This window comes from Podarcis vaucheri (assembly GCF_965113315.1).
Source record: "Podarcis vaucheri genome assembly, chromosome: 4".
Taxonomy (NCBI): Eukaryota; Metazoa; Chordata; class Lepidosauria; order Squamata; family Lacertidae; genus Podarcis; species Podarcis vaucheri.
The window spans coordinates 42,163,417-42,184,249 of record NC_138762.1 but is presented as its reverse complement, the minus strand read 5'-3'; the positions used below and the strand labels follow the sequence as shown (position 1 = coordinate 42,184,249).

General features: G+C 45.4%; 1 long non-coding RNA gene across 1 annotated transcript; it reads left to right on the top strand.

Moving 5' to 3' along the window:
- The first annotated feature begins 584 nt into the window (after positions 1 to 584).
- LOC309530746 lies at positions 585 to 7,829 on the top strand. The gene is made up of 3 exons (XR_014218868.1): positions 585 to 2,860; positions 3,912 to 4,075; positions 7,120 to 7,829. It is a non-coding gene; the product is annotated as an uncharacterized lncRNA (long non-coding RNA).
- The last annotated feature ends 13,004 nt before the right edge of the window (positions 7,830 to 20,833 follow it).

Genomic DNA, 20,833 nt, shown 5'->3' with positions numbered 1-20,833 from the left:
CGAAGGCTGACTAACATTTACAGACTGACTGACACTGAGGCAGCAGCACAACACAACATACCTGCTGCTCTGTTAAAACTGTCCTACTAACTGCCATAACTGTCCCAACTGAAATAACTGCCACAGAGTATATGACATTCTAGAGTTCTACAGCTCTTTCAATACGCGTTGTGGATGCTAACATCCCTTAGGGGTGGCTACAGGAAAGAGAAGAGGAGGAGGTTCTGTGGGAAAAGCAAAAATCTGTTCCATGAGTGAAACTGCAGCATTGCATACGATCCAGAATGTAGACCTATAGTGTGAGATAAGGCCACGAATTCCATAATTTTGAAGGAACTCCTCCCTTCTCTGCCCTCAAACCTTCAATGTTTGAAGTAAGAGATCCACCTGCAAATAATATGCAGAAAAAAATGCAATTGGTATGACCATTGTAGGTTTCCTGGCTAGCATTATAAATTGTGAATTCAGATGGGAGGGAGGAAGACAATATGGCATTTTGACGGTGGCCTGTTGTAATGTTACATATTACAGTGGTACCTCAGGTTACATACGCTTCAGGTTACAGACTTCACTAACCCAGAAATAGTGCTTCAGGTTAAGAACTTTGCTTCAGGATGAGAACAGAAATCGTGCTCCGGCGGTGCGGCGGCAGCAGGAGGCCCCATTAGCTAAAGTGGTGCTTCAGGTTAAGAACAATTTCAGGTTAAGAACGGACCTCTGGAACGAATTAAGTACTTAACCTGAGGTACCACTGTATTTACTTGTTAGATAAACAACATATTTTTGGCCAAATAATAATGAGTTATAAGTGGCATTCCCAACTCTAAACTGATGGCTATAACAACAATACAAAAGCTTAAGGTACTAGAAGTACAATCCTGCTTATAAATCAAAATTACAAGTTTGGGAAACTGCAATGGGAATACTAAGCTATTGGAACACTGTGCTGCCTCTCCCCCCCCCCCCCCGTGGATGTTCAGTTTCTGTGCATAGTGTTCAGTTTGTGCAAAGTTATTTCTTGCCAAAGTTCTCCTTTGTGTGCTTATAGGTCTAAAGACATAAGGATGAAACTTCAGGTTGCACATCTTGATATATTTTATTTGAAGGGGCAGCTAAAGACATTTGGTTGCCTGAGGCAAAGGGCAAGAGGATGCCCTCCCCTTATTCCACATACAGAAGCAAACTAGATTGACAGTTGAATTTTGCTTTGATGCTGCCAAGAGGATGATGCCATGCACTGCACCTAGGGACAGCGGGCTTTTTTAGGAGGTGCACTGGATGGTAGGCTGATTGGCACCCACAGCTCTGTTCTCCAACACCTCTCCATCACTTCTTATCCCTACCACAGCATCTGCATTCTGAGGCAACTGCCTCCTTGCCTAATGGTAGGGCTGACTGTTTATCTGTGTTATCTTGGTAGGGCTTTTATCTATGACTGGCTGTGGGACTGGAGGGCTAAGAAGTGGAAAATCTATGTTCTAGGGCTGTCCACTGACTTTATTTGGAATGTTTTACGCTATGTCTTCTGTAACCACAACATAACACCATCTCAAAGGGGAAAAAATGAGTCCTGGGAGATCATAGGCTTCTGTGATATACCTCACTCCACACCCTTTTGCTAACAGTGTACCATTTGTCGTAGCTTCCTCTAGTGTAAGGATACTGCTATAGTGTTGTATCTGTAAATATGAGTGATCGAATTACCATCAAACGAGTACTATTATAACTTTACAAAATGTTTATAGAGCATTCTGGCTATATAACTTTTCTATTTTGCATCTGTAAGTGGCATCATTAAATGTCTCCTTGCACACCCATATTTGTGTTTAAAATGAAATTGGTTTGGGAACCTGATCTAGATTAGGAACATTGAGTAGATGGAGGGGTGTTTAATTCCCCTGCACTGTGGTCCTGACTAAGATTCTCCACCAACTGACACCAAAAGTGGCTGGGGCAAATAGTCGCTCTGAAGGGGTATTTTCATCGTGACAATGGGACCAGGAGAAACAATCCAGATTGTAGCCCCACCCCCTAGCTGCTTTTCCTTCAAAAACCACATACACACAAATGCAAAGACATATTTAAGATACTCTTTAGCTTGGCTCACAGAGGATGGAACAGATATCTAAGGATTAGGTTGCTGAGATTTGTCCATTAAAATCATATTTGCAAGGTTCACTTGGAACGTCATAAAGATTTTAGGAAATTTACAGAATTTTTATTCCAGTTTAGTAGGCAGTGACTATCATGAAAGTACTCACACAATTTCTTTCCCCTAGAATATTGAAATGTTAAGCTATTAGGGGAAATGAGCATAGGAGTTACGCACCCACACTAACTCATAATTGCATGGTACAATAATTTTCATTGACCATAAATAGAAAATGTAATTTTGGAAGTAGGAAGCTATTTTTACTAAGATAGCTATTTGCATTTCAAGTATTTGAATATACGTGGGTGGGTTGTTTCCTGCATTAACACTCTTCTCTGTGCCAATTGAAAAATGTCAATCCAGAACTATTTCAGATTTTGCTAACTGCGTTTCCTGGCAGCCTTCATGCCATGTTAAATTCTGCTTTAGAGAGTCGCCTGAACTTCAAGAACAGCTGTGTGTATGTTTTTTAATGTGTGTGAGCATCCGAAGAGTTGCAGTGGAAAGGCAGGACAGTGGCATCCCATCCAATATGATTAGCCAATCAGTTTTAGTTGGGAAATATCACTTAAGTCTGCATAATACCACTAATGCTTATGGGATAAGCACTGTAAATGCAACCCTTGAAAGGAACTGCTGGATAATTCTTTCTCTCTCTTTGTTATATTGATGACAGTATCAGGACATGAGGATACTGGTAGCACTCAGGCAAGTATCTCCAGCTGGTAGAAGTGTTGTATTGCATGACACCAATCCATCCAGCTACCAGTACACCCAACAGTTTATTTTTGGTATTTGATGGCTAACTTTATCCTGTCATGTATTCTAATCTACGTATAAGCAGTGATAAGTAATATAATTTTGATGCTGTCATATAAAGATTTTCCTAGAAACCCTAGTGTAATGACTTCGGGTGTTTGACTCCACCATTCACCTAGAGCCCTATGGCATGCCATTCTGGCATAGATTCTCTTTCTGACAACCCACCTGATCTTGGCTGCTAGGTGAATTGGTGAGGGTATGAAAGGCCACTGAGAGTTGCATGCATTAAGTCTGTATGTTTAAAGTGGCTTAAAGCACTGTAGCCCTAGCAAAATGAATCCACTGAAAAAACAACAGACTTTTTGTGATTTGTTAAGTGATGGGGGAATGGATTGAAAAATGTGATATTAATGAATGATTAATGCAGAGATGTGTAAACAGCCTGCAAGCAAATCAGGTTGGATGCAGGATGAATATTCAATGTCATATAGCCACCCCATAAAAAACTAAAAATGAATGCTAAGTAAAGGCTGGGCATGATCTAACCATCGTGTCAGCTCTGTGCCAGCCAATCAGGAGCAATGCTTAATGAGCAGGTTGTCTGGAAAACCCCTGATTGTTAGTGCCATTCCTCCCAGGGATGTAGTAAGGGGGCAAGCACTCCTGAGGCCCCTTTCTCTCTGTACAAGGAGGCAAGGAGAGTCCAGCTCCACAGTTTCACTTCTAATCCTGGAAGAAAAACCAACACTTCTTAATGTATCACATACATTTAGAGATATTCCTTCCTTCCTTCCCTCACGTCTCACTCTAGTCAGGCTCTGTCAGACACCAAACAATTCTGTGAGGCCAAATGATAGAGGACCACTAATCCAGATTTCAGCATTTGGGCCAGCACAAGTGTTTGTATCAGTAGATATGAAACTACTGAGCTGGAAGCATTTTTGTGATGCTGTCAAAGAAGTCTATTGGCTAAAAGCCACTGTGGTTATTTTTACAGCTCCTCTCAAGGTCTGTGACTGACAGGAGAAAAATCATCTTGTCTCAGACAAAAATGGTACGTTTGAGGCTGTTTTTATAGAGCTAGCTTGAATGCGGTGCTGTACCATAGTGACACAATTTGTCTCCAAAGAATTTATTTAAAAAGAAGAAGATGAAGAAGAGGTAAGCTGAAGCAATTAAGCATAGAGAGGGGAAAATGAATGTTAGCTCAATTTACCATTAAGAATTTTAGCACCAGTAAGGGAGCTTACTGGCAAACAGGGGCTGGCTTGCCTCTCAGTGTTAGTTTTTGGAGGTTCACGCCCAGCCTCAGTAATCAAGTTTCTTGCTGGGAGGTGGGGCCAGCCCCACTTATAAATAGGGGGTGGAGCTGACAATAGCCAGGCAGTCGGCTCTGGAGATTCACCCTCCCTACCCTCCCTTTGTTTAATGTTTCTTGTTTGCAGGTTAACTTTTTCTTCCTGTTTAACGGGCGCTGATACAGTCTTTGGTTGCTATTGAAGGACCGGGAAGAAATGTTCCTGCATTGGCAGGTTTTGTCTTCTGCGTAGCAATTTGTCACAACTTTGGTGGTTATGGCCTTGGGTGGAATCCTTTAGTCTTTTCTTCCCTATATATTGGGGCGCGTGGCGCGTGAAGTGGTGACTCACTGCCCTGCAGCGGCAATTCCAGGGTCCCCTCTTAAAGAGGTTTTATATATATGGGTGTCACTGGCCATACACTGAAAGGTCGTCAGTGAACTACCCTGCGTGCGGGGATATGGGCTTGGCTGCCTGCTACACTTACGTCTCGCAGCGCACCCTCATATCCCATTTACCCTGATGAGCCCAAGTTCCCCCCCGGCTGGGGTGCTGGGAGGGATACACGGCCAAGGCCTAGGCCAAGGTCTTCCTACATTTGGAAGTTTAATAAAGTTGTGGCCTAATTTTAATTCCGTATAACGTCAGAATCTTTATTCCTTCCTTATGATCCCTGGGGGCTGGGGCTGTCACCGCCTGGTCACGCAATAATTATTATTTATACCCTGCCCATCTGGGTGAGTTTCCCCAGCCACTCTGTTCATCACAATTTAGAGATGGAAGATACAGTACTTCTTCTTTCACCTGGCATCCAGAAGCCACGAGGAAATGATTTCATTTTATTTGTACCACACTTTTTAGCTAAGATCCACTCCCAAAGCAGTTTACAATAAAATTCCAGTACCTGAGCTAGTTACTGCTACTGCGACTTAATCAGCCTGGATTTCAAAGTCTCAGCAGGGATTAAAGTGCAGGGCTATAGCTCAGTTGGTAGACTGTGGTGCTGATAATGCCAAGGTCGCAGGTTCAATCCCCATAAGGGACAGCTGCATATTTCTGCCTCAATTTCCAGTTCAGTGTTCCAGTTTTAATTCAGTTGCAAGGACTCCTGTAGATGCAACTTTACCTCATTGTCACATGTTCTGTACCCGTTTTTCATGGTTCTCCTTCCAAGTAGAACCCCTGTTTGATTTAGTACCTGCATTATTGCAAGTTCAAGGGAGTTTTCAGAGAGAAGCTGTCAACTAAAAGAAATTGTCTTTCAATGAGATTTCAGTGTGCTCAATTAGAGAAAAGTCCAGTACATTTTTGCACAAGAAATCATGGGTGTGGTGTTGTGTGTAGTTTGGTGTTGTGTGTAGTTTGGCCCTAAGCCTTGATGCTGCTATGTCAATGTTTGATGAAAGAATGATTAGGAATATTGATGTTTTCACCTCCAAATCATCATTTGAGGGGAAACAGAAGTGTTTTTTTTAAAAAGACACTTTTTTAAAAAAAAACAAAGATGCCAATTCTAAATAGAGGGTCTCCCCCAATCAATTTGTAATATTTTGTGTCATTCAAGTGATCCACTTTCCTCTTAGGCCATAGCCCTATTATCTCAAGCCCATCATCGTGTGTTAGATCTGTCGCAGTCATCCATATTTGTTCTCAGAATAATCTCTAATCAGAATCTCTATACTTCCCTCTTTCTAAAAATCATTTTTATCTGGCATCAGGGGGAACAGGAAGTGGCACATTCCCATTTTGCCTCAGGTAGTGAAATGGGACGGGCCATCCGGGCTGTGAGAGTGATGGAAACGAACAGTACATATAAGTTTGCCTATGCATAGTGTATGTACATTTGTGACATGTGGGCCCACAGGGCTGCATCTTTTAATTGCTTAGTTACATCCTTGCCTCTGATGATGATCTTTACATATGAGCAGGTTCTGGTGGAGGTAGGTCAGGCATAGGCAAACTCGGCCCTCCAGATGTTTTGGGACTACAACTCCCATCATCCCTAGCTAACAGGATCAGTGGTCAGGGATGATGGGAGTTGTAGTCCCAAAACGTCTGGCGGGCCGGGTTTGCCTATGCCTGAGGTAGGTGATCCTTGCTTTGGATTGTGCTGCTTTAAAACATACATTTTTTTTTTAAAAAAAGGAATAAACACCACACTATGTCTAGCTTGCCTTTTTATAGTTACTACTTGATAGATAGGTAAAGGTAAAGGTAAAGGTACCCCTGCCCGAACGGGCCAGTCTTGACAGACTCTGGGGTTTGTGCGCCCATCTCACATCTATTGGCCGGGGGCCAGCGCTGTCCGCAGACACTTCCGGGTCACGTGGCCAGCGTGACAACGCTGCTCTGGCGAGCCAGAGCCGCACACGGAACGCCGTTTACCTTCCCGCTGGTAAGCGGTACCTATTTATCTACTTGCCCCCGGGGGTGCTTTCGAACTGCTAGGTGGGCAGGCGCTGGGACCGAGCAGCGGGAGCGCACCCCGCCGCGGGGATTCGAACCGCCGACCTTTCGATCGGCAAGCTCCTATTGATAGATAGGAGAACGTAAACACATAGGCCAATTGGATTTATAAGCTTTGTGTTCAGTTAGGTTCTGTCCTTCCTTTCAGTTCTTTATTGGGTGTTATTTAAGACAGGGATTTTGAATGTGGGGGACATACTCTCATTTTAAAATACAATACTGCTTTATTGTAAAATACCCTAATCAGGTTTATACCTAACATCTTGTTAGTCACTGCCAGCTCTATAAAGCAAGGCACCGTGTCCCCTTAGCTGCCGTGTCTACATTTACAATTCATGAAGCATCCAGCACGACACTTCAGATTTATATACCTATAAACATTTAGGTTTCAGAGTAAATGAAGGACTGTATATTAACATCTCTTTTCGTTTCTTATTCCAGTATTTCAGACTAACTGGAAGCATGTTGGGAAGCAGATACAAGAGACCAGAAACCCGCATTGCACAAATCAGAAAGAAATCAACCTGGTCATAAAGCTAAGTGGCTCTCACCTAAATCTGAAAAATGAACTTCAAGATATAAAGGCTGGAAACAGGAGAGGTGTAATGCCATTAGACGGGAGTGAATGGGATATGCCAACTTTTATTTTTGAGCTCCAAAATATAAACAATGTTGAGTATCATTGTCTAAACAAAAGTGTTTTCAGCAGGTGCCAAAAGGAGTACAGTGCTGACACCTGCCTGATATCAATAGGCAAGGAGTTCCAAAGTTTAGGTGCTGCCACATTAAAAAACTGAGTTGGCATAAAGCTAAACTGATGTTCAGAAGTAGTGGCATCAGCACAATTGGGGGTAAGCATGTACATCACACCACTCGCCACAGTGGTGCATGCTCTAGTTATCTCCCGCTTGGACTACTGCAATGTGCTCTACATGGGGCTACCTTTGAAGGTGACCCAGAAACTACAACTAATCCAGAATGCGGCAGCTAGACTGGTGACTGGGGGCGGCCCCGAGACCACATAACACCAGTCTTGAAAGACCTACGTTGGCTCCCAGTACGTTTCCGAGCACAATTCAAAGTGTTGGTATTGACCTTTAAAGCCCTAAATGGCCTTGGTCCAGTATACCTGAAGGAGCGTCTCCACCCCCATCGTTCTGCCCAGACACTGAGGTCCAGCACCGAGGGCCTTCTGGCAGTTCCCTCATTGCAAGAAGCAAAGCTACAGGGAACCAGGCAGAGTGCCTTCTCGGTAGTGGTGCCCGCCCTGTGGAACGCCCTCCCATCAGATGTCAAAGAGATAAACAACTACCTGACATGTCAGGGAACTGACATCAGAGGGAAAGGAGGTGGTAGGGCTCCCAGAGACTGGGAGAGACTCAACAGCCAAAGCAGGGACCAGCAGGGGGAGCACGGGGTCTCTGGAGGGGAATCTCAGTAATACTGAGAGAGACGCAGCAACGCAGGCAGGAAGCAGGGGAGAGAAAGGGGTGAGAGACACTTCTAGCGAAAATAGTGGGGAGGTGTCAGAAGCAACTGCAGGGAGACCCATGCTTCGTCGGAAGCTGTCACGTCGTGAGTCCAGGAGACGTGTTTCCGTTAAGGAACTTCTTTGTTGGAGGCGTTTCCGCAAACAGCCACTGTCGGACTCCACCAGTGACTAGAGCAGACATGTCTGATGAGCTCTGTCACACACAGAGGCTTGTGGAGCCGCACAAACTCTGAAGGGGCACACTTTTAAGCACAAGCAGCTAATCAACCCCCTGATAGCAGTCCGACAGTCTTTGTACGCTGCCTGTGCAGGAGAAAGCATCATGAGCGACCCAGCAGGAGCCGGAGCCGGAGGAGCGGATCCAAGCTTGGAGGAAAGATACCGAGCATTGGAAGTCCAACTTGCGCTGCAGACGGCGAGGCTGGAGGAGAGGAGGGCGCAGGATGCTGACAAGAAGGGGAGAACCACTCAGTTCCCCAGAAAGGTACCAGGATTGGTGCAGAAGTTTGGGGGGGACCCCAAGGACTATCATGCCTTTAGGACAGAGATGCAATATGCCCTGAATGTGCAGTTTGATGAGTTCCCTGATGAGGAATCGCGAGTTGCTTTCGTAATTGGGCATCTTGAGAAGGGCGCGCGTGATTGGGTTCGGCCCCTGATGGCAACGCACAACGATATCCTAAAGGACACTATGAAATTCTTTCGTGCAATGGATATCATGTTTTCCAGCGATATTGAGGAAGGGTTGGTGCGCAGACAGCTGATGGCTTGCAAGCAGGGAAGCAGATCTGTCCGTGAGTACTGGACTGAATTTACCATGCTGATTCACAGATTGGGGTGGGATTTATCGGCAGCACCCATTCAGATGCTGTTTGAAGAAGGTCTTTCTTCGGCTGTGAAAGACGAGCTGTCCAGGACCCCCAGGGCTGTGTCGATGGATCAGCTGACCAAGTCTGCGCTGACCATTGGAGCGCGCCAGGAGGCAAGAGCCTTGGAGAGGCGGGAAGGGAGAGGGGAACGTTGGAAGGAGTTACGCATTCCAGACATTCCTGAGCCAGCTTTCCCGCCGGCAGAGCCGATGGAAATCGGAACAGCCCGCGCGCGCGCAGTTTCAAAGCCCAGTGAGGGGGCGAAGAAGGAGGGAAAGGGAGCCCGGAAATGCTATCTCTGCCAACAGCCAGGCCACTTTGCCAGAGTCTGCCCCCAGAGGAAGGAATGGCAAGGGATGGTGGGCGCAGTGGAGGGAGGAGAGCAGGGAGAAACGGAGCAAGTAAAAGCCAACGCCTGGTTGCCGTCAGGGCACTGCAACCAGGCTCAAGAGCAGTGAAAGTGCCCGTACCAGAAGCTCCTCGACCTGCCCTAGTGATTGAAGTGTCGCTAGAGCTGCAAAATGGACACCCCCTACAAATAAAGGCGCTGTTGGATTCCGGCAGCTCTTGCAATTTTATGAGCAAGGAGTTTGCTGCTGAACATCAGATACAGACTATCCCTTTAAGCAACCCCCTGCAGGTGACCACAATCGATGGCAGGGAGCTGTTGGGAGGAGGAGTCAGCTTGCAGACCGTCCCAATGATAATGAGGGTGGCAAGGCACACAGAACTGATAGCGTTTAATGTGGCCACCTTGGGAGGCGCTCCCATTATTTTGGGAATGAGCTGGCTAGCCCTACATGATCCGCTGGTGGGCTGGCATCAAAGAGTGGTTTCCTTCGGTTCAGCACATTGCTTAGAACACTGCAGGGGGGAAAGGGGTTCAGCAGGGGCCCAAGCCACCCTGGCAGGGACTGAAGTAATGGAGAAAGGGAAGGTGCCACCACAGTATGCTGATTTCAACGATGTGTTCAGCGAGAAGGAAGCTGATCAACTACCCCCGCATAGGCCCTTTGATTGCCAGATTAATCTACTCCCTGGAGCCCAGCTTCCTGTAGGCAAGCTGTATGCCATGTCAGACAGGGAGATGCAGGAGTTGAGAGCGTTCATTGACAAGAACCTGAAGAGAGGCTTCATCAGGGAGTCTAAGGCAGCGGGGGGTAGCCCAGTGTTTTTTGTGGATAAAAAAAACACGGACAAGCCGAGGCTGGTATGTGACTTTCGACAGTTAAATGCAGTGACTGAGCCTGCGGCTTTTCCCATGCCCAGGATTGATGATATTTTGACCAGGGTGCGAAAAGGAAAGATTTTTACAAAGCTGGACCTGAGGGGGGCGTACAACCTGATACGTATAAGGAAAGGGGATGAATGGAAGACCACCATGTTCACCCCTTTGGGGGCATTTGAATATCTCGTGATGCCTTTTGGATTACAAACAGGCTCCGCGTGTTTTCAAAGTTTTATGAACCACGTGCTGGGGCCTTTGCTCTACAAGAATTGCGTGGCCTTCCTAGATGACGTGTTGGTGTATTCGGAGAACGAGGAGCAACATGTGAGAGACGTCAGGGAAGTGTTGAGCAGGCTGCAAGCCAACCGACTGTGGGTGAAACTGGAGAAGTGTCAGTTTCATACCAAGGAGGTGGAATTCCTGGGGTACCGCTTGTCCGATAAGGGGTTGGCTATGGACCCCAGCAAGGTTCAAGCGGTGCTGGAATGGAAAACACCCAAGACCAAGAAGGATGTGCAGAGGTTCCTAGGGTTTGGAAACTTTTATCGTAAGTTCATCCGGAACTTCGCCCACCTGACGGCGCCCATCACGGACTGTCTCAGCGGCAAAAAGAAGTTTGTTTGGACGGGGGAGGCGGAGAGAGCGTTTGATGAACTGAAAAAGGCCTTCGCCTCTGACGAACAACTTCTACATGTGGATTTACAAAAAAAGCTGAGGGTCGAAACAGACGCGTCGGACAGAGCCATAGGGGCGGTGCTTCTTCTGCAGCCGGGGAAGGAGGGGTCAGAGTGGCGACCGTGTGCCTTCTTTTCGCGAAAGCTGAACAAATCTGAGAGGAACTACACGGTGTACGACCGGGAACTTCTTGCCATTTATGAGGCCTTCCGGAGATGGAGGCATCTACTAATTGGTGCACAACAGAAGGTGCAAGTGTGCACGGACCATAAGAATCTAGAGTATTGGAGAACTGCGCGAGTGCTCAACCAACGGCAGTTGAGATGGGCCCAGGAGTTCTCCAAATTTAACTTTGAGATTTGTTACGTACCAGGCCCGGAGAACGTTAGGGCTGACGCTCTCTCACGCAAACCTGAATATTTGGAGGGAGAGGGTGCACCCGAGGAGACCCATGTCATTCCCGAGGACCGCTGGGTGTGTGGGGCGGCATTGGTGGGGCAAAGGGAGCTGGTAGAGGGAACGGTGCAGGATGAATACGCCCAGGACAAACTCAGGAGTCTCAGGAGGGAGGGAGACAAACCCGGGGGTTTTGAGGAGAGAAATGGGGCATTGTACTACAAGGGAGCGTTATACATACCTGAAGGGGAATTGAGGGAAAAGGTACTCAAGCAACTGCACGATAACCCCACAGCCGGGCATTTTGGGCAACACAAAACCATGTGGCTGGTCACCAGGGAATTCTGGTGGCCCAAGGTCAGGGAAGATGTGCGGGAATATGTGAGAGGGTGTGACAGATGCCAACGAGCCAAAGGGGAGAGGCGGGCACCGGCAGGTTTATTAGAACCACTACCCACGCCGGAGAGGCCATGGGAGGCAGTGGCAATAGATTTCATGACTGATCTGCCCAGGTCCAAAGGGAAAACAGCCATCATGGTGGTGGTAGACCTGTTAACCAAGATGGCCCACTTTATAGCCTGCTCACATGCGGTCACAGCAGAAGAAACCGCCAAATTGTTTGTGGAAAATGTGTTTAGGTTGCATGGCGCCCCCTTGAGGGTGGTTTCGGACCGAGGGAAACAATTTACTTCCAGGTTCTGGAGGAGACTCATGAGCTTATTGCATGTAGAGGTCAATTTCTCTACTGCCCGTCATCCCGAAACCAATGGGCAGGCGGAAAGAGCCAATGGTGTCCTCCAGCAATATTTGAGGTGTTATGTTAATGACAGAGAGAATGATTGGGTGGAGAAGCTGGCGTTGGCAGAATTTGCCTACAACAATGCAGAGAACGTGTCCACGGGGATGAGCCCCTTTTTGGCCAATCACGGGTGTCATCCCCGAGCCTTCCCAGGGGGGGAGGGGGAGAACTGGAGCGTTCCAGCCGCAGAACAGTTCGTTGAAGAAATGGAAGCTATCCACCGCCAACTTCAACTTAATTTAAACCGGGCGAAGGAGGAATATAAGAGGCAGGCAGACAAAACCAGAAGGGAAGGGGAAAGCATTAGGGTGGGGGACCAGGTGTGGCTGTCCACCCAAGGGTTACCGTTTAAAGGAGGTTGTAAGAAGTTAAGACCCAGAAGACTGGGTCCATTTGAAGTCACGCAACAGGTCAACCCAGTGGCTTTCAGACTCCGGTTACCGAACCACATGAAGTTGCACCCAGTGTTCCACAGATCGTTGCTGTCACCGTATATAGGGGACAGAGAGGGGAGGGTCAATAGGGGACCAGCGATGGAGGAAAAAGAACAAAGCTACCATGTAGCGGAGATTCTCGATTCCAGGTGGAAGGGAGAGCAAGTAGAGTACTTGGTAAGGTGGGAAGGGGAACCGGAGTCGGAAAACACCTGGGTCAGGGCAGAGGATGTAGATGACGAGGTTCTGATTGAAGCCTTTCATCAGAGATTCCCTCGTAAACCCCAGCCAGTGGCGAGGTTCCGGAGGGAATACTTCGCCACCACCGACGAAGAAGAAGAGTTGGAGGGGTTCGCTGATTCCGAGGTGGAGGAGGATTCAGCGAGTCGGAACGAAGACCGATGGAGGGAAATGTTCGAGACGTCTGAAGATGAAGAGGATTCGTTTCGGGGTTTCAGCTCCTCACCGCCCAGAGGAGAGGGAGGGGGCGGGGGGGAAGGGGGCCCTGGAGGGGAGGTGGATGTCAGGGAACTGACATCAGAGGGAAAGGAGGTGGTAGGGCTCCCAGAGACTGGGAGAGACTCAACAGCCAAAGCAGGGACCAGCAGGGGGAGCACGGGGTCTCTGGAGGGGAATCTCAGTAATACTGAGAGAGACGCAGCAACGCAGGCAGGAAGCAGGGGAGAGAAAGGGGTGAGAGACACTTCTAGCGAAAATAGTGGGGAGGTGTCAGAAGCAACTGCAGGGAGACCCATGCTTCGTCGGAAGCTGTCACGTCGTGAGTCCAGGAGACGTGTTTCCGTTAAGGAACTTCTTTGTTGGAGGCGTTTCCGCAAACAGCCACTGTCGGACTCCACCAGTGACTAGAGCAGACATGTCTGATGAGCTCTGTCACACACAGAGGCTTGTGGAGCCGCACAAACTCTGAAGGGGCACACTTTTAAGCACAAGCAGCTAATCAACCCCCTGATATGACATTTAGAAGACATCTTAAGGCAGCCCTGTTCAGGGAAGTTTTTAATGTATGACATATTAGTGTATTTTTAGTCTTTGTGGAAGCCGCCCAGAATGGCTGGGGAAACCCAGCCAGATGGGCGGGGTACAAATAAATTATTATTATTATTATTATTATTATTATTATTATTAAGCAAGAAGCGATAATAACAGTAAAAAAACAGCCTACCCTAATGCAGATCACCCCCTTGTGGGACTTCATCCCTTTTCCCCTTTGCCCTCCCGGCAAGGCATTGCCAGTCGTCCTTGCTCTTTCCTTTCCTTTCCTTTGCCGTCTCCCTCTGTTGTTTCTGCTGCTGTCAATATTTAGATTGCAAACTCCATGGGGCAGGGAGCTGTCTTTTTTTTTGTAATGCTTGTGTTGCTGTACAATGGTGACATTGTATACATAATTAATGCCGCCAATAACTCTCTCCAAATAGTGTCTGCGTGCATATGGTTAAAACAAGGAGCATTGGGTAACCTTCAGGAAGAAGATATACAGCTGGCTTATGTTGGAATACAACAGTTGACCCAGCACAGCAGCAGCTTGTTTTCTGACTGTAATAAACTGAACACCGAGCTAGATTTGCTTTTAATCCCTGCAAAATGTAAAATGGATCGGCCTGTTTCTAATGCTAATCAGGTCTTTGTGCCCCGCTTGTGGGTTTCCCTAAAGCATCTGCTTGCCCGCTGCTGCAAATAGGTTGCAGACTCTTGGTCTGATCCAGTAAGTTTCTTTTTATGTTCTTATACTTTATACGGTACACATTTTTTAAAGAAAAATATACAATATGAAATCATTATCATAATCATTTTAGAACCAAGCTGTTAGATTAAACTCTTTAAAATTGGTGCTCGCTGTCCTGGATTATTTTCTCTCTAATGCATTGCGGTAGCAAGTTTTAAAACAATATGAATCTGAGAGCAACAAAGTTTTCTGTCCGCAAATATTTACAATTCAATGAAAATGCAGATTGCTGTGTGACTTTGTAACACAAGCAGAAATGTCGCTTAAATATATTCAGATATGAACACTAACGATATAGTTTGCATTTTGGTAGGGGGTTTAAAGGTGTTCATTTACAGCAAAAGCCTTTGTTTGCTAAAGTTAACCCAACACCATTTTGTTGCTTATTTTAGCTTGAAAGTCAGTGGGAGCACAATGGGAGGGCACTGCTCTAACATCAAGGGAAGCTGTTCAGTGGTACAGCTTCTGCCTTGTGTGCAGAAGGTTCCAGGTTTAATCTGTGGCATCTTTAGGTAGGGATGGGAGGGACCCCTGCCTGAAATTTTGGAATGTCTCTGCCTGTCATGGTACACAACAGCCTAGTACAGTGTTTCCCAAATGTGGGTCTCCAGCTGTTTTTGGACTACAATTCCCATCATCCCTGACCACGGATCCTGCTAGCTAAGGGATGATGGGAGTTGTAGTCTAAAAACAGCTGGAGACCCAAGTTTGGGAAACACTGGTGTAGTACATCTACTGCTACGCCTACAGTAGAGCTGTGTGCCTTCAGCATATTGCTGACAATGTACTCCAAAACTCCAGATAACCCCACTCAGTGGTTTTGTGTAGACGTTAAACAGCTAATTCTAATTAGCTACACAACCCAATCATTATACAGCTTTCTTCTTATGCGAGAACAATAACAAACATTTTCCTCACAAGGTTTCTGCATTGTGGTTAAAGACAAGACTTCTTCTCCGCGGCCCTTAAATAAAACTGCATCTGTAGCCTCTGACCGCTTGACTTAATGCAACGTTACCACAGCATTGGCAAGTCTACATGGCCACTCAGATTCTCCAGGATTTGTAATAGTGATAACATGGGGTTAACAACGTAAGAGACTGTGGAGAGCTGCCTTTTCATGCAGTACAGATTGACATCTGAAAAGCTTTTAAGGACATATCACTATCATGGTCTCCAGCCATCTGAATCTAATCTCAATTTTAATCTGTTGACAATTACACAGTGGTTCAAGGCAAGTAAAGCTTCTATCCACCAATTATTCTCGGTGATGTACCAGAATGCACTGCCCATAAAAGTCTGATTCCAAGGTATCTAAAAGAATGACTTCTTCAGTATGAACTTTCCCACATAGCTTTGTCAGCATACAGCTTGGTCAGGCACTCCTGTTCTTGAGTGTCTCAGTTATCTCAAGTTAGGTGTGTAGCTGCAAGGGCCATATCTTTCTCATTATGGAACTCCCAGTTTAGGGAGCCAATTAGGCTAGTTCTTTCAGGGTATTTCAGAGGGTGGCCAAGATCATTTAACTTCACAAAGCCTTTGAGAGAGAAGCTAAATGGGTATTATTTATGCTGATATTGGAAGTTTGTTGTGCGTTTTTAGCACTCTGGTGGCGTTTCATGTGCTTTTAGATGTTTTGGAGTTTTTTAAGTGGTAACTTATAATAGATGGAAAGCACCTGGTCATTATTTTGTGCATTTGCTTTGGAATGAGTGGAGTTGAACTGAATGGCCTCATTTTGCTCACTTTTTCATGTGTTCCGACACAAATGCACATCCTATGGAAATACATAACCTGATGATGATGGTGACAACAAAAAACATTATATTCATTTCACATGCCATTTTTTGGGATGGGGGGGTAGCCACATTCTGAGGAACATCTGGGGAACATCACCCAGAGAATTTGTCATAAAAGAAAAGAGTGATTGTAAATAGTTTGAAAATTTGTTTGTTTTCTGTGAGGGGGATAAATAATTATGACTTACGTAGATGACTGAGGAGTGTGTTCTTGGGCACTGCAGAATAAGGGCAGTAATTACCGCACTGTTGAGAGGAAGAAAGTAGTATTCTGAAAATTGTTTCCAAATTAATACACATTTCCTCCAGGTTTTTTTTTTTAAAGAAAGCGAAAATTAGCACTCTGGCTGTAGATGAGACAGATGCTCAGCCTCTAGCTACTGTACCTCCCGTGGCTCTCATGATACCAGTCTGATTGAATATGAGCACAGCAGTGCTTTCTCTCCTTGAGACAGTCTGACAAATGTTCTTTGTGTGAAGGGGCATTTGGTTGCTCTAGTAAACAAAGCCTTGCTCCTTTCCTCCAGATGTCTGTAGAAATAATGACATCTCACAGTTCCCGTGCAACCCACCATATCTCATTCTCTCTAGAGAGATGGTGATGTACAGATGCCATCAGATAGCTCTTGTTACCAGTGCAAAGATGTTTGTAGCCATCAGGCTAAATGTTCCCTCGCTACACAAAATCCACAGGTGATAGAAGTAGTTGCCCAAACCCCTCACAGTCCTCTTTCATGTCACTGGTGGCAATGGACAGCAACAAATTCTTCCATCAGATTGCTGGTTCAACGCAACATGATGGGTAAAAGTGTGAGCCATGGGCTAGAATGCCATTCCTGGTTCAGATCTCACCTCAGCCACAAACTTGCCTGGTGCCATAAGAAGCCACTGTTGACACTGCCCCAGCCTTCACTCCTCATCAGCGGTAGGGACTTTCCATACTCAAAAGTGGCTACTGACAAAACACAATCCAGAAGGTGACCCGTGGAGATGCATCTACAAACTGTCTGAATATGCATTCATAATTCATCACAAACCTGGAAAGCAGAATGGAGTCACAGATGCTCTCAGCAGTGAAAATAAGAGCAGTGAAAGCAGATATAGTCTGGTCCTGGGAAGGCAATATAGGGAACAATTTAAGGACCCTGAGCTGTATATAGTGAATCAACGGATGTATTGACAGAGACATATACAGGGGAGACTTGACCCAGTTATGGGGAAGAAAGAATACATCCATTGATTCTGTTGGAAACATACTTGCTTGTGGGAGCTGAAAGGATTTTTATGCTTGAATCCTTAGATAAAAGTACTTGAATGCATGATAATGATGCAGCTGGACACTTGGGGCTATGGACAGATATTTGACTGGGCATCAGACAGGTTTTTTTGGCTTGGCATGGCAAAGGTTGTTAAACAACAGGCACATTCATGTCTCATGTGCCAAGAAAAGGAAGTGCCAGCAAGACGAGAAAAATCACATTAGGGTAGGTGCCACAGCCTATGAAAACACCAGGATTTATTGAAATAGATTTGAAAGGTTCACTTCTGGAAAGAGCTGCTTGAAACCAGCATTTTCTTGCAGGATGTTTGGAGGTTTTAGCTGGGGAGTTCAGCTATAATATATCCTTGACCATCACATCCCCTTCTATCAGGGAAGATTGTTTTCTTCCACTGAGCATGCAGCTTTGGCAGGCATGTACATGAAGCGGTGAGGGAGGACACTCAGCTAGCCATCCAGATCAGCTAAATGAACCCTCGTGATCAATGGGGTGACAGATGTTGCAGCCAGATTGCCCTCGTATGCAACCTGGAGGGTGTCTTTTTGCACTGTCGGCTGAAGGAATTCATGGGGAAATGCTTTCAGAGACAGTTTCAAATTGTCATAGCGATGCCATGGTTTGCTGACAATATTATTATTTTACTGCTTACACACACACACACACACACACACACACAATCATTATTTGAATTTACCGTGTTGTCATTATTGTGTGCACACCTTTGGGCACCCTTCCCTCTGCTTACCTGGAAGTATGGAAAGGAGGTGTGGTGGTGGCAGAAGCAATGGGAAGCAAGGAGGGGAAAGTGAGTGAAACACCAGAGAGGTGAATGCTACTGTAGCCTTATTGGACTTTACTCCCAGCACAACCTGGAGATTGCAAGGATTGAATGTGGACATCCTGCAATGCCCTGCCACTTAGCTATGGTTCTTATGGTAGTAGCTCCCAAGTCACCATCCTTGTCCCTATCTGACTGCTGCAAGTTAGCAAACTGCTCTGCACTCATCCATAAATCAGAAGCATTCCTGCCTCCTCCACTTGGAACAGGAGCAGAACAAGGAGGAAAAGGCAGTAAATAGGGGAGTGAGGGGAAGTTTGACTGACTGAGGCTTTCTTCAGTTTATATTAGTTAGTTTGTTCATCTGTTCAGTTGTGAAGACTAGCTGGTAGCATAGCAGAAAAACATGTCATGAGCCTTCTTTTTATATTGAGTATTCTCTTGCATTGAGACAATTTGAATGAATGGCCTTCATGCAGACTTCCCAACCAACAAATACTACCCCATGAGGGAAAAAAGCTACTCCTACAATGTTCAGCCCAGGACAACTTTGTCCCTAAGCCACCTCATTGAAGGTAAACAGGTAAGGAAAAGCATTGATCAGTTATCAGACTGATCTGGACATTGGAACCAGAGTTGACATGCCCCCAAATAATATAGGTTGCTCACTCAATTTTCCCCTTAAAACAGGTGTGGTGAACCTTGGCCCTCCAGATGTTGCTCAACTTCAACTCCCATCATCACTAGCCATTGGTCATGCTTGCTGGGGATGATGGGAGATGTGGTTCAGCAACACCTGGATGGCCAAAGGTTCCTCACACCTGCATTAAAAATTGGGAAACCTGCAGTATCTGGGTCAAGTTAATTTTTTGGGGGGAAATAAATGCCTATTGCAGATTGTTGTAAGTTATAATAAACTTGCGGCCAGTGGTTAAATCCATTTGCTGTTTTGTTCCTTCACTCCATGGGCATAAGGGCAAAGTGTGTGCATAAATACATCCTTAATTAGCAAATAACATTTGCCACACTCTGCAGAAAGTTCCTTGATAATTAAGTTTAAATGTACAAACATGCTTCATATAGTAGAGACTGCATAATAGGGGGCAGGTTGGGGGTTGCTAGGAAGGTAATTGTAGGAGAAGAGCCACCTGCTTCTCCTTGTCTCTTTCGCTGCTGACAACCTCCCACATACTCACTTTTCCTTCCCACTTTCTTAAATTGAGAGAAAGCAGAAGAGAAGGCAAGAGGCAATTAAAGGCAGGATGCCATCCCCCATTGCCAGCTGTTGTTTGAAAGGTGAGGTGAGGGGAACCTATGGGGAAATCTAAATAATCAGAATAATATATTATTTATTTATCTATTTATATAAATTACCAGAAAAATTACCGCTCACTGGAAAAGATTGCAAACAAGACAGATCTCTCCTGCAGACTTACAATCTAATAGATACAACATGCAGAAAAAAAGAATTGGGGATGAAAAGAGAAATAAGCAAACTTAGGCAAGCAAACTTATTTCCTCTTATAATGGCCAGCTTGAATGGAAATGGTTCAGGGAGAAGAACAGCCAAATGGCAGCTGGTCTCTCTGCAAGACAACAGAGTGAGCCCTGCACTATCCCATCTCTTCTGCTGCAACCAGGTGGAGTCACTGCTAATAAATAGCAGCTCCAGGGAGAAGGAACCAAATGACAGCTCTTCCAGGAAAAAAAAATGGACCACCTGGGCAAGTGGAATATCTCCTTACTCATAGCTTAAGACACAAGAAGTATAGCTAGGGAACAATTGGTAGTGCAATAGATGTGCAGTTTGGACATCCAGTATTGTTGAGTGTGAGCATGAGTTTGCAGTCTATGAGTTTGCTTTGGCTCACATCCCATTTCTAAAACTAAGTTCAGAATTGTAGCATGCACAGTTTGCCACAATGTTTAGTTCCTTCAGCTAATATGCATATTTCCTTCTTCCTTCTATATTCATGTTGTATAACTCATCAATGCACTAAAGAAGAAGAATTAGAATTAGATGTGATTCGATTTATCATATTTTAAAAATTGTGTAGTGTTTCATGGATGTGCACTCCGGTGAATTATTAAAACACCACACCAAAATAATCTTTAGATACAACTGCTGTATCTGCTGAAATAGGGGAGGAGGCCCCATCAGTATTGGCATTCTGTGAGCTCTTGAATGTTTAAACAAGCATTTCCCACTTCTCCTAAACCCGGATCTCCAACTTTGAGTGTTGTTTTAACTGTTATGCTGTATTAATGAGCTTGCTTAATATATATATATTAGTTATAGATGTTTTACTGTAGTTTAGGGTTGCTATATTTCAAAAAGTGAAAATTTGGAGCTTTTTGCTGAGTTTTTTTTTAAAGGAAAATCAGCCAAAACGACACTGCCAACATGGATTGCCATACACAATGCATTGATGTATGGAAAACCTACTATAGTTATTTTACTATGTATTTTAATTACAGAACAATTGTGTATTCCAAATGCTTGAATACTTGAGACCCTCCAGATGTTGTTGGACTATATCCCATCATCCCTGACCACTGGCCATTCTGGATGAGACTGTTGGGAGTTAGAGTAGAAACAAACAAACATGTGGAGGACCCCTGCCCCATTGTATCTGTTTGACTTTGGAAAGAGGATCAGGT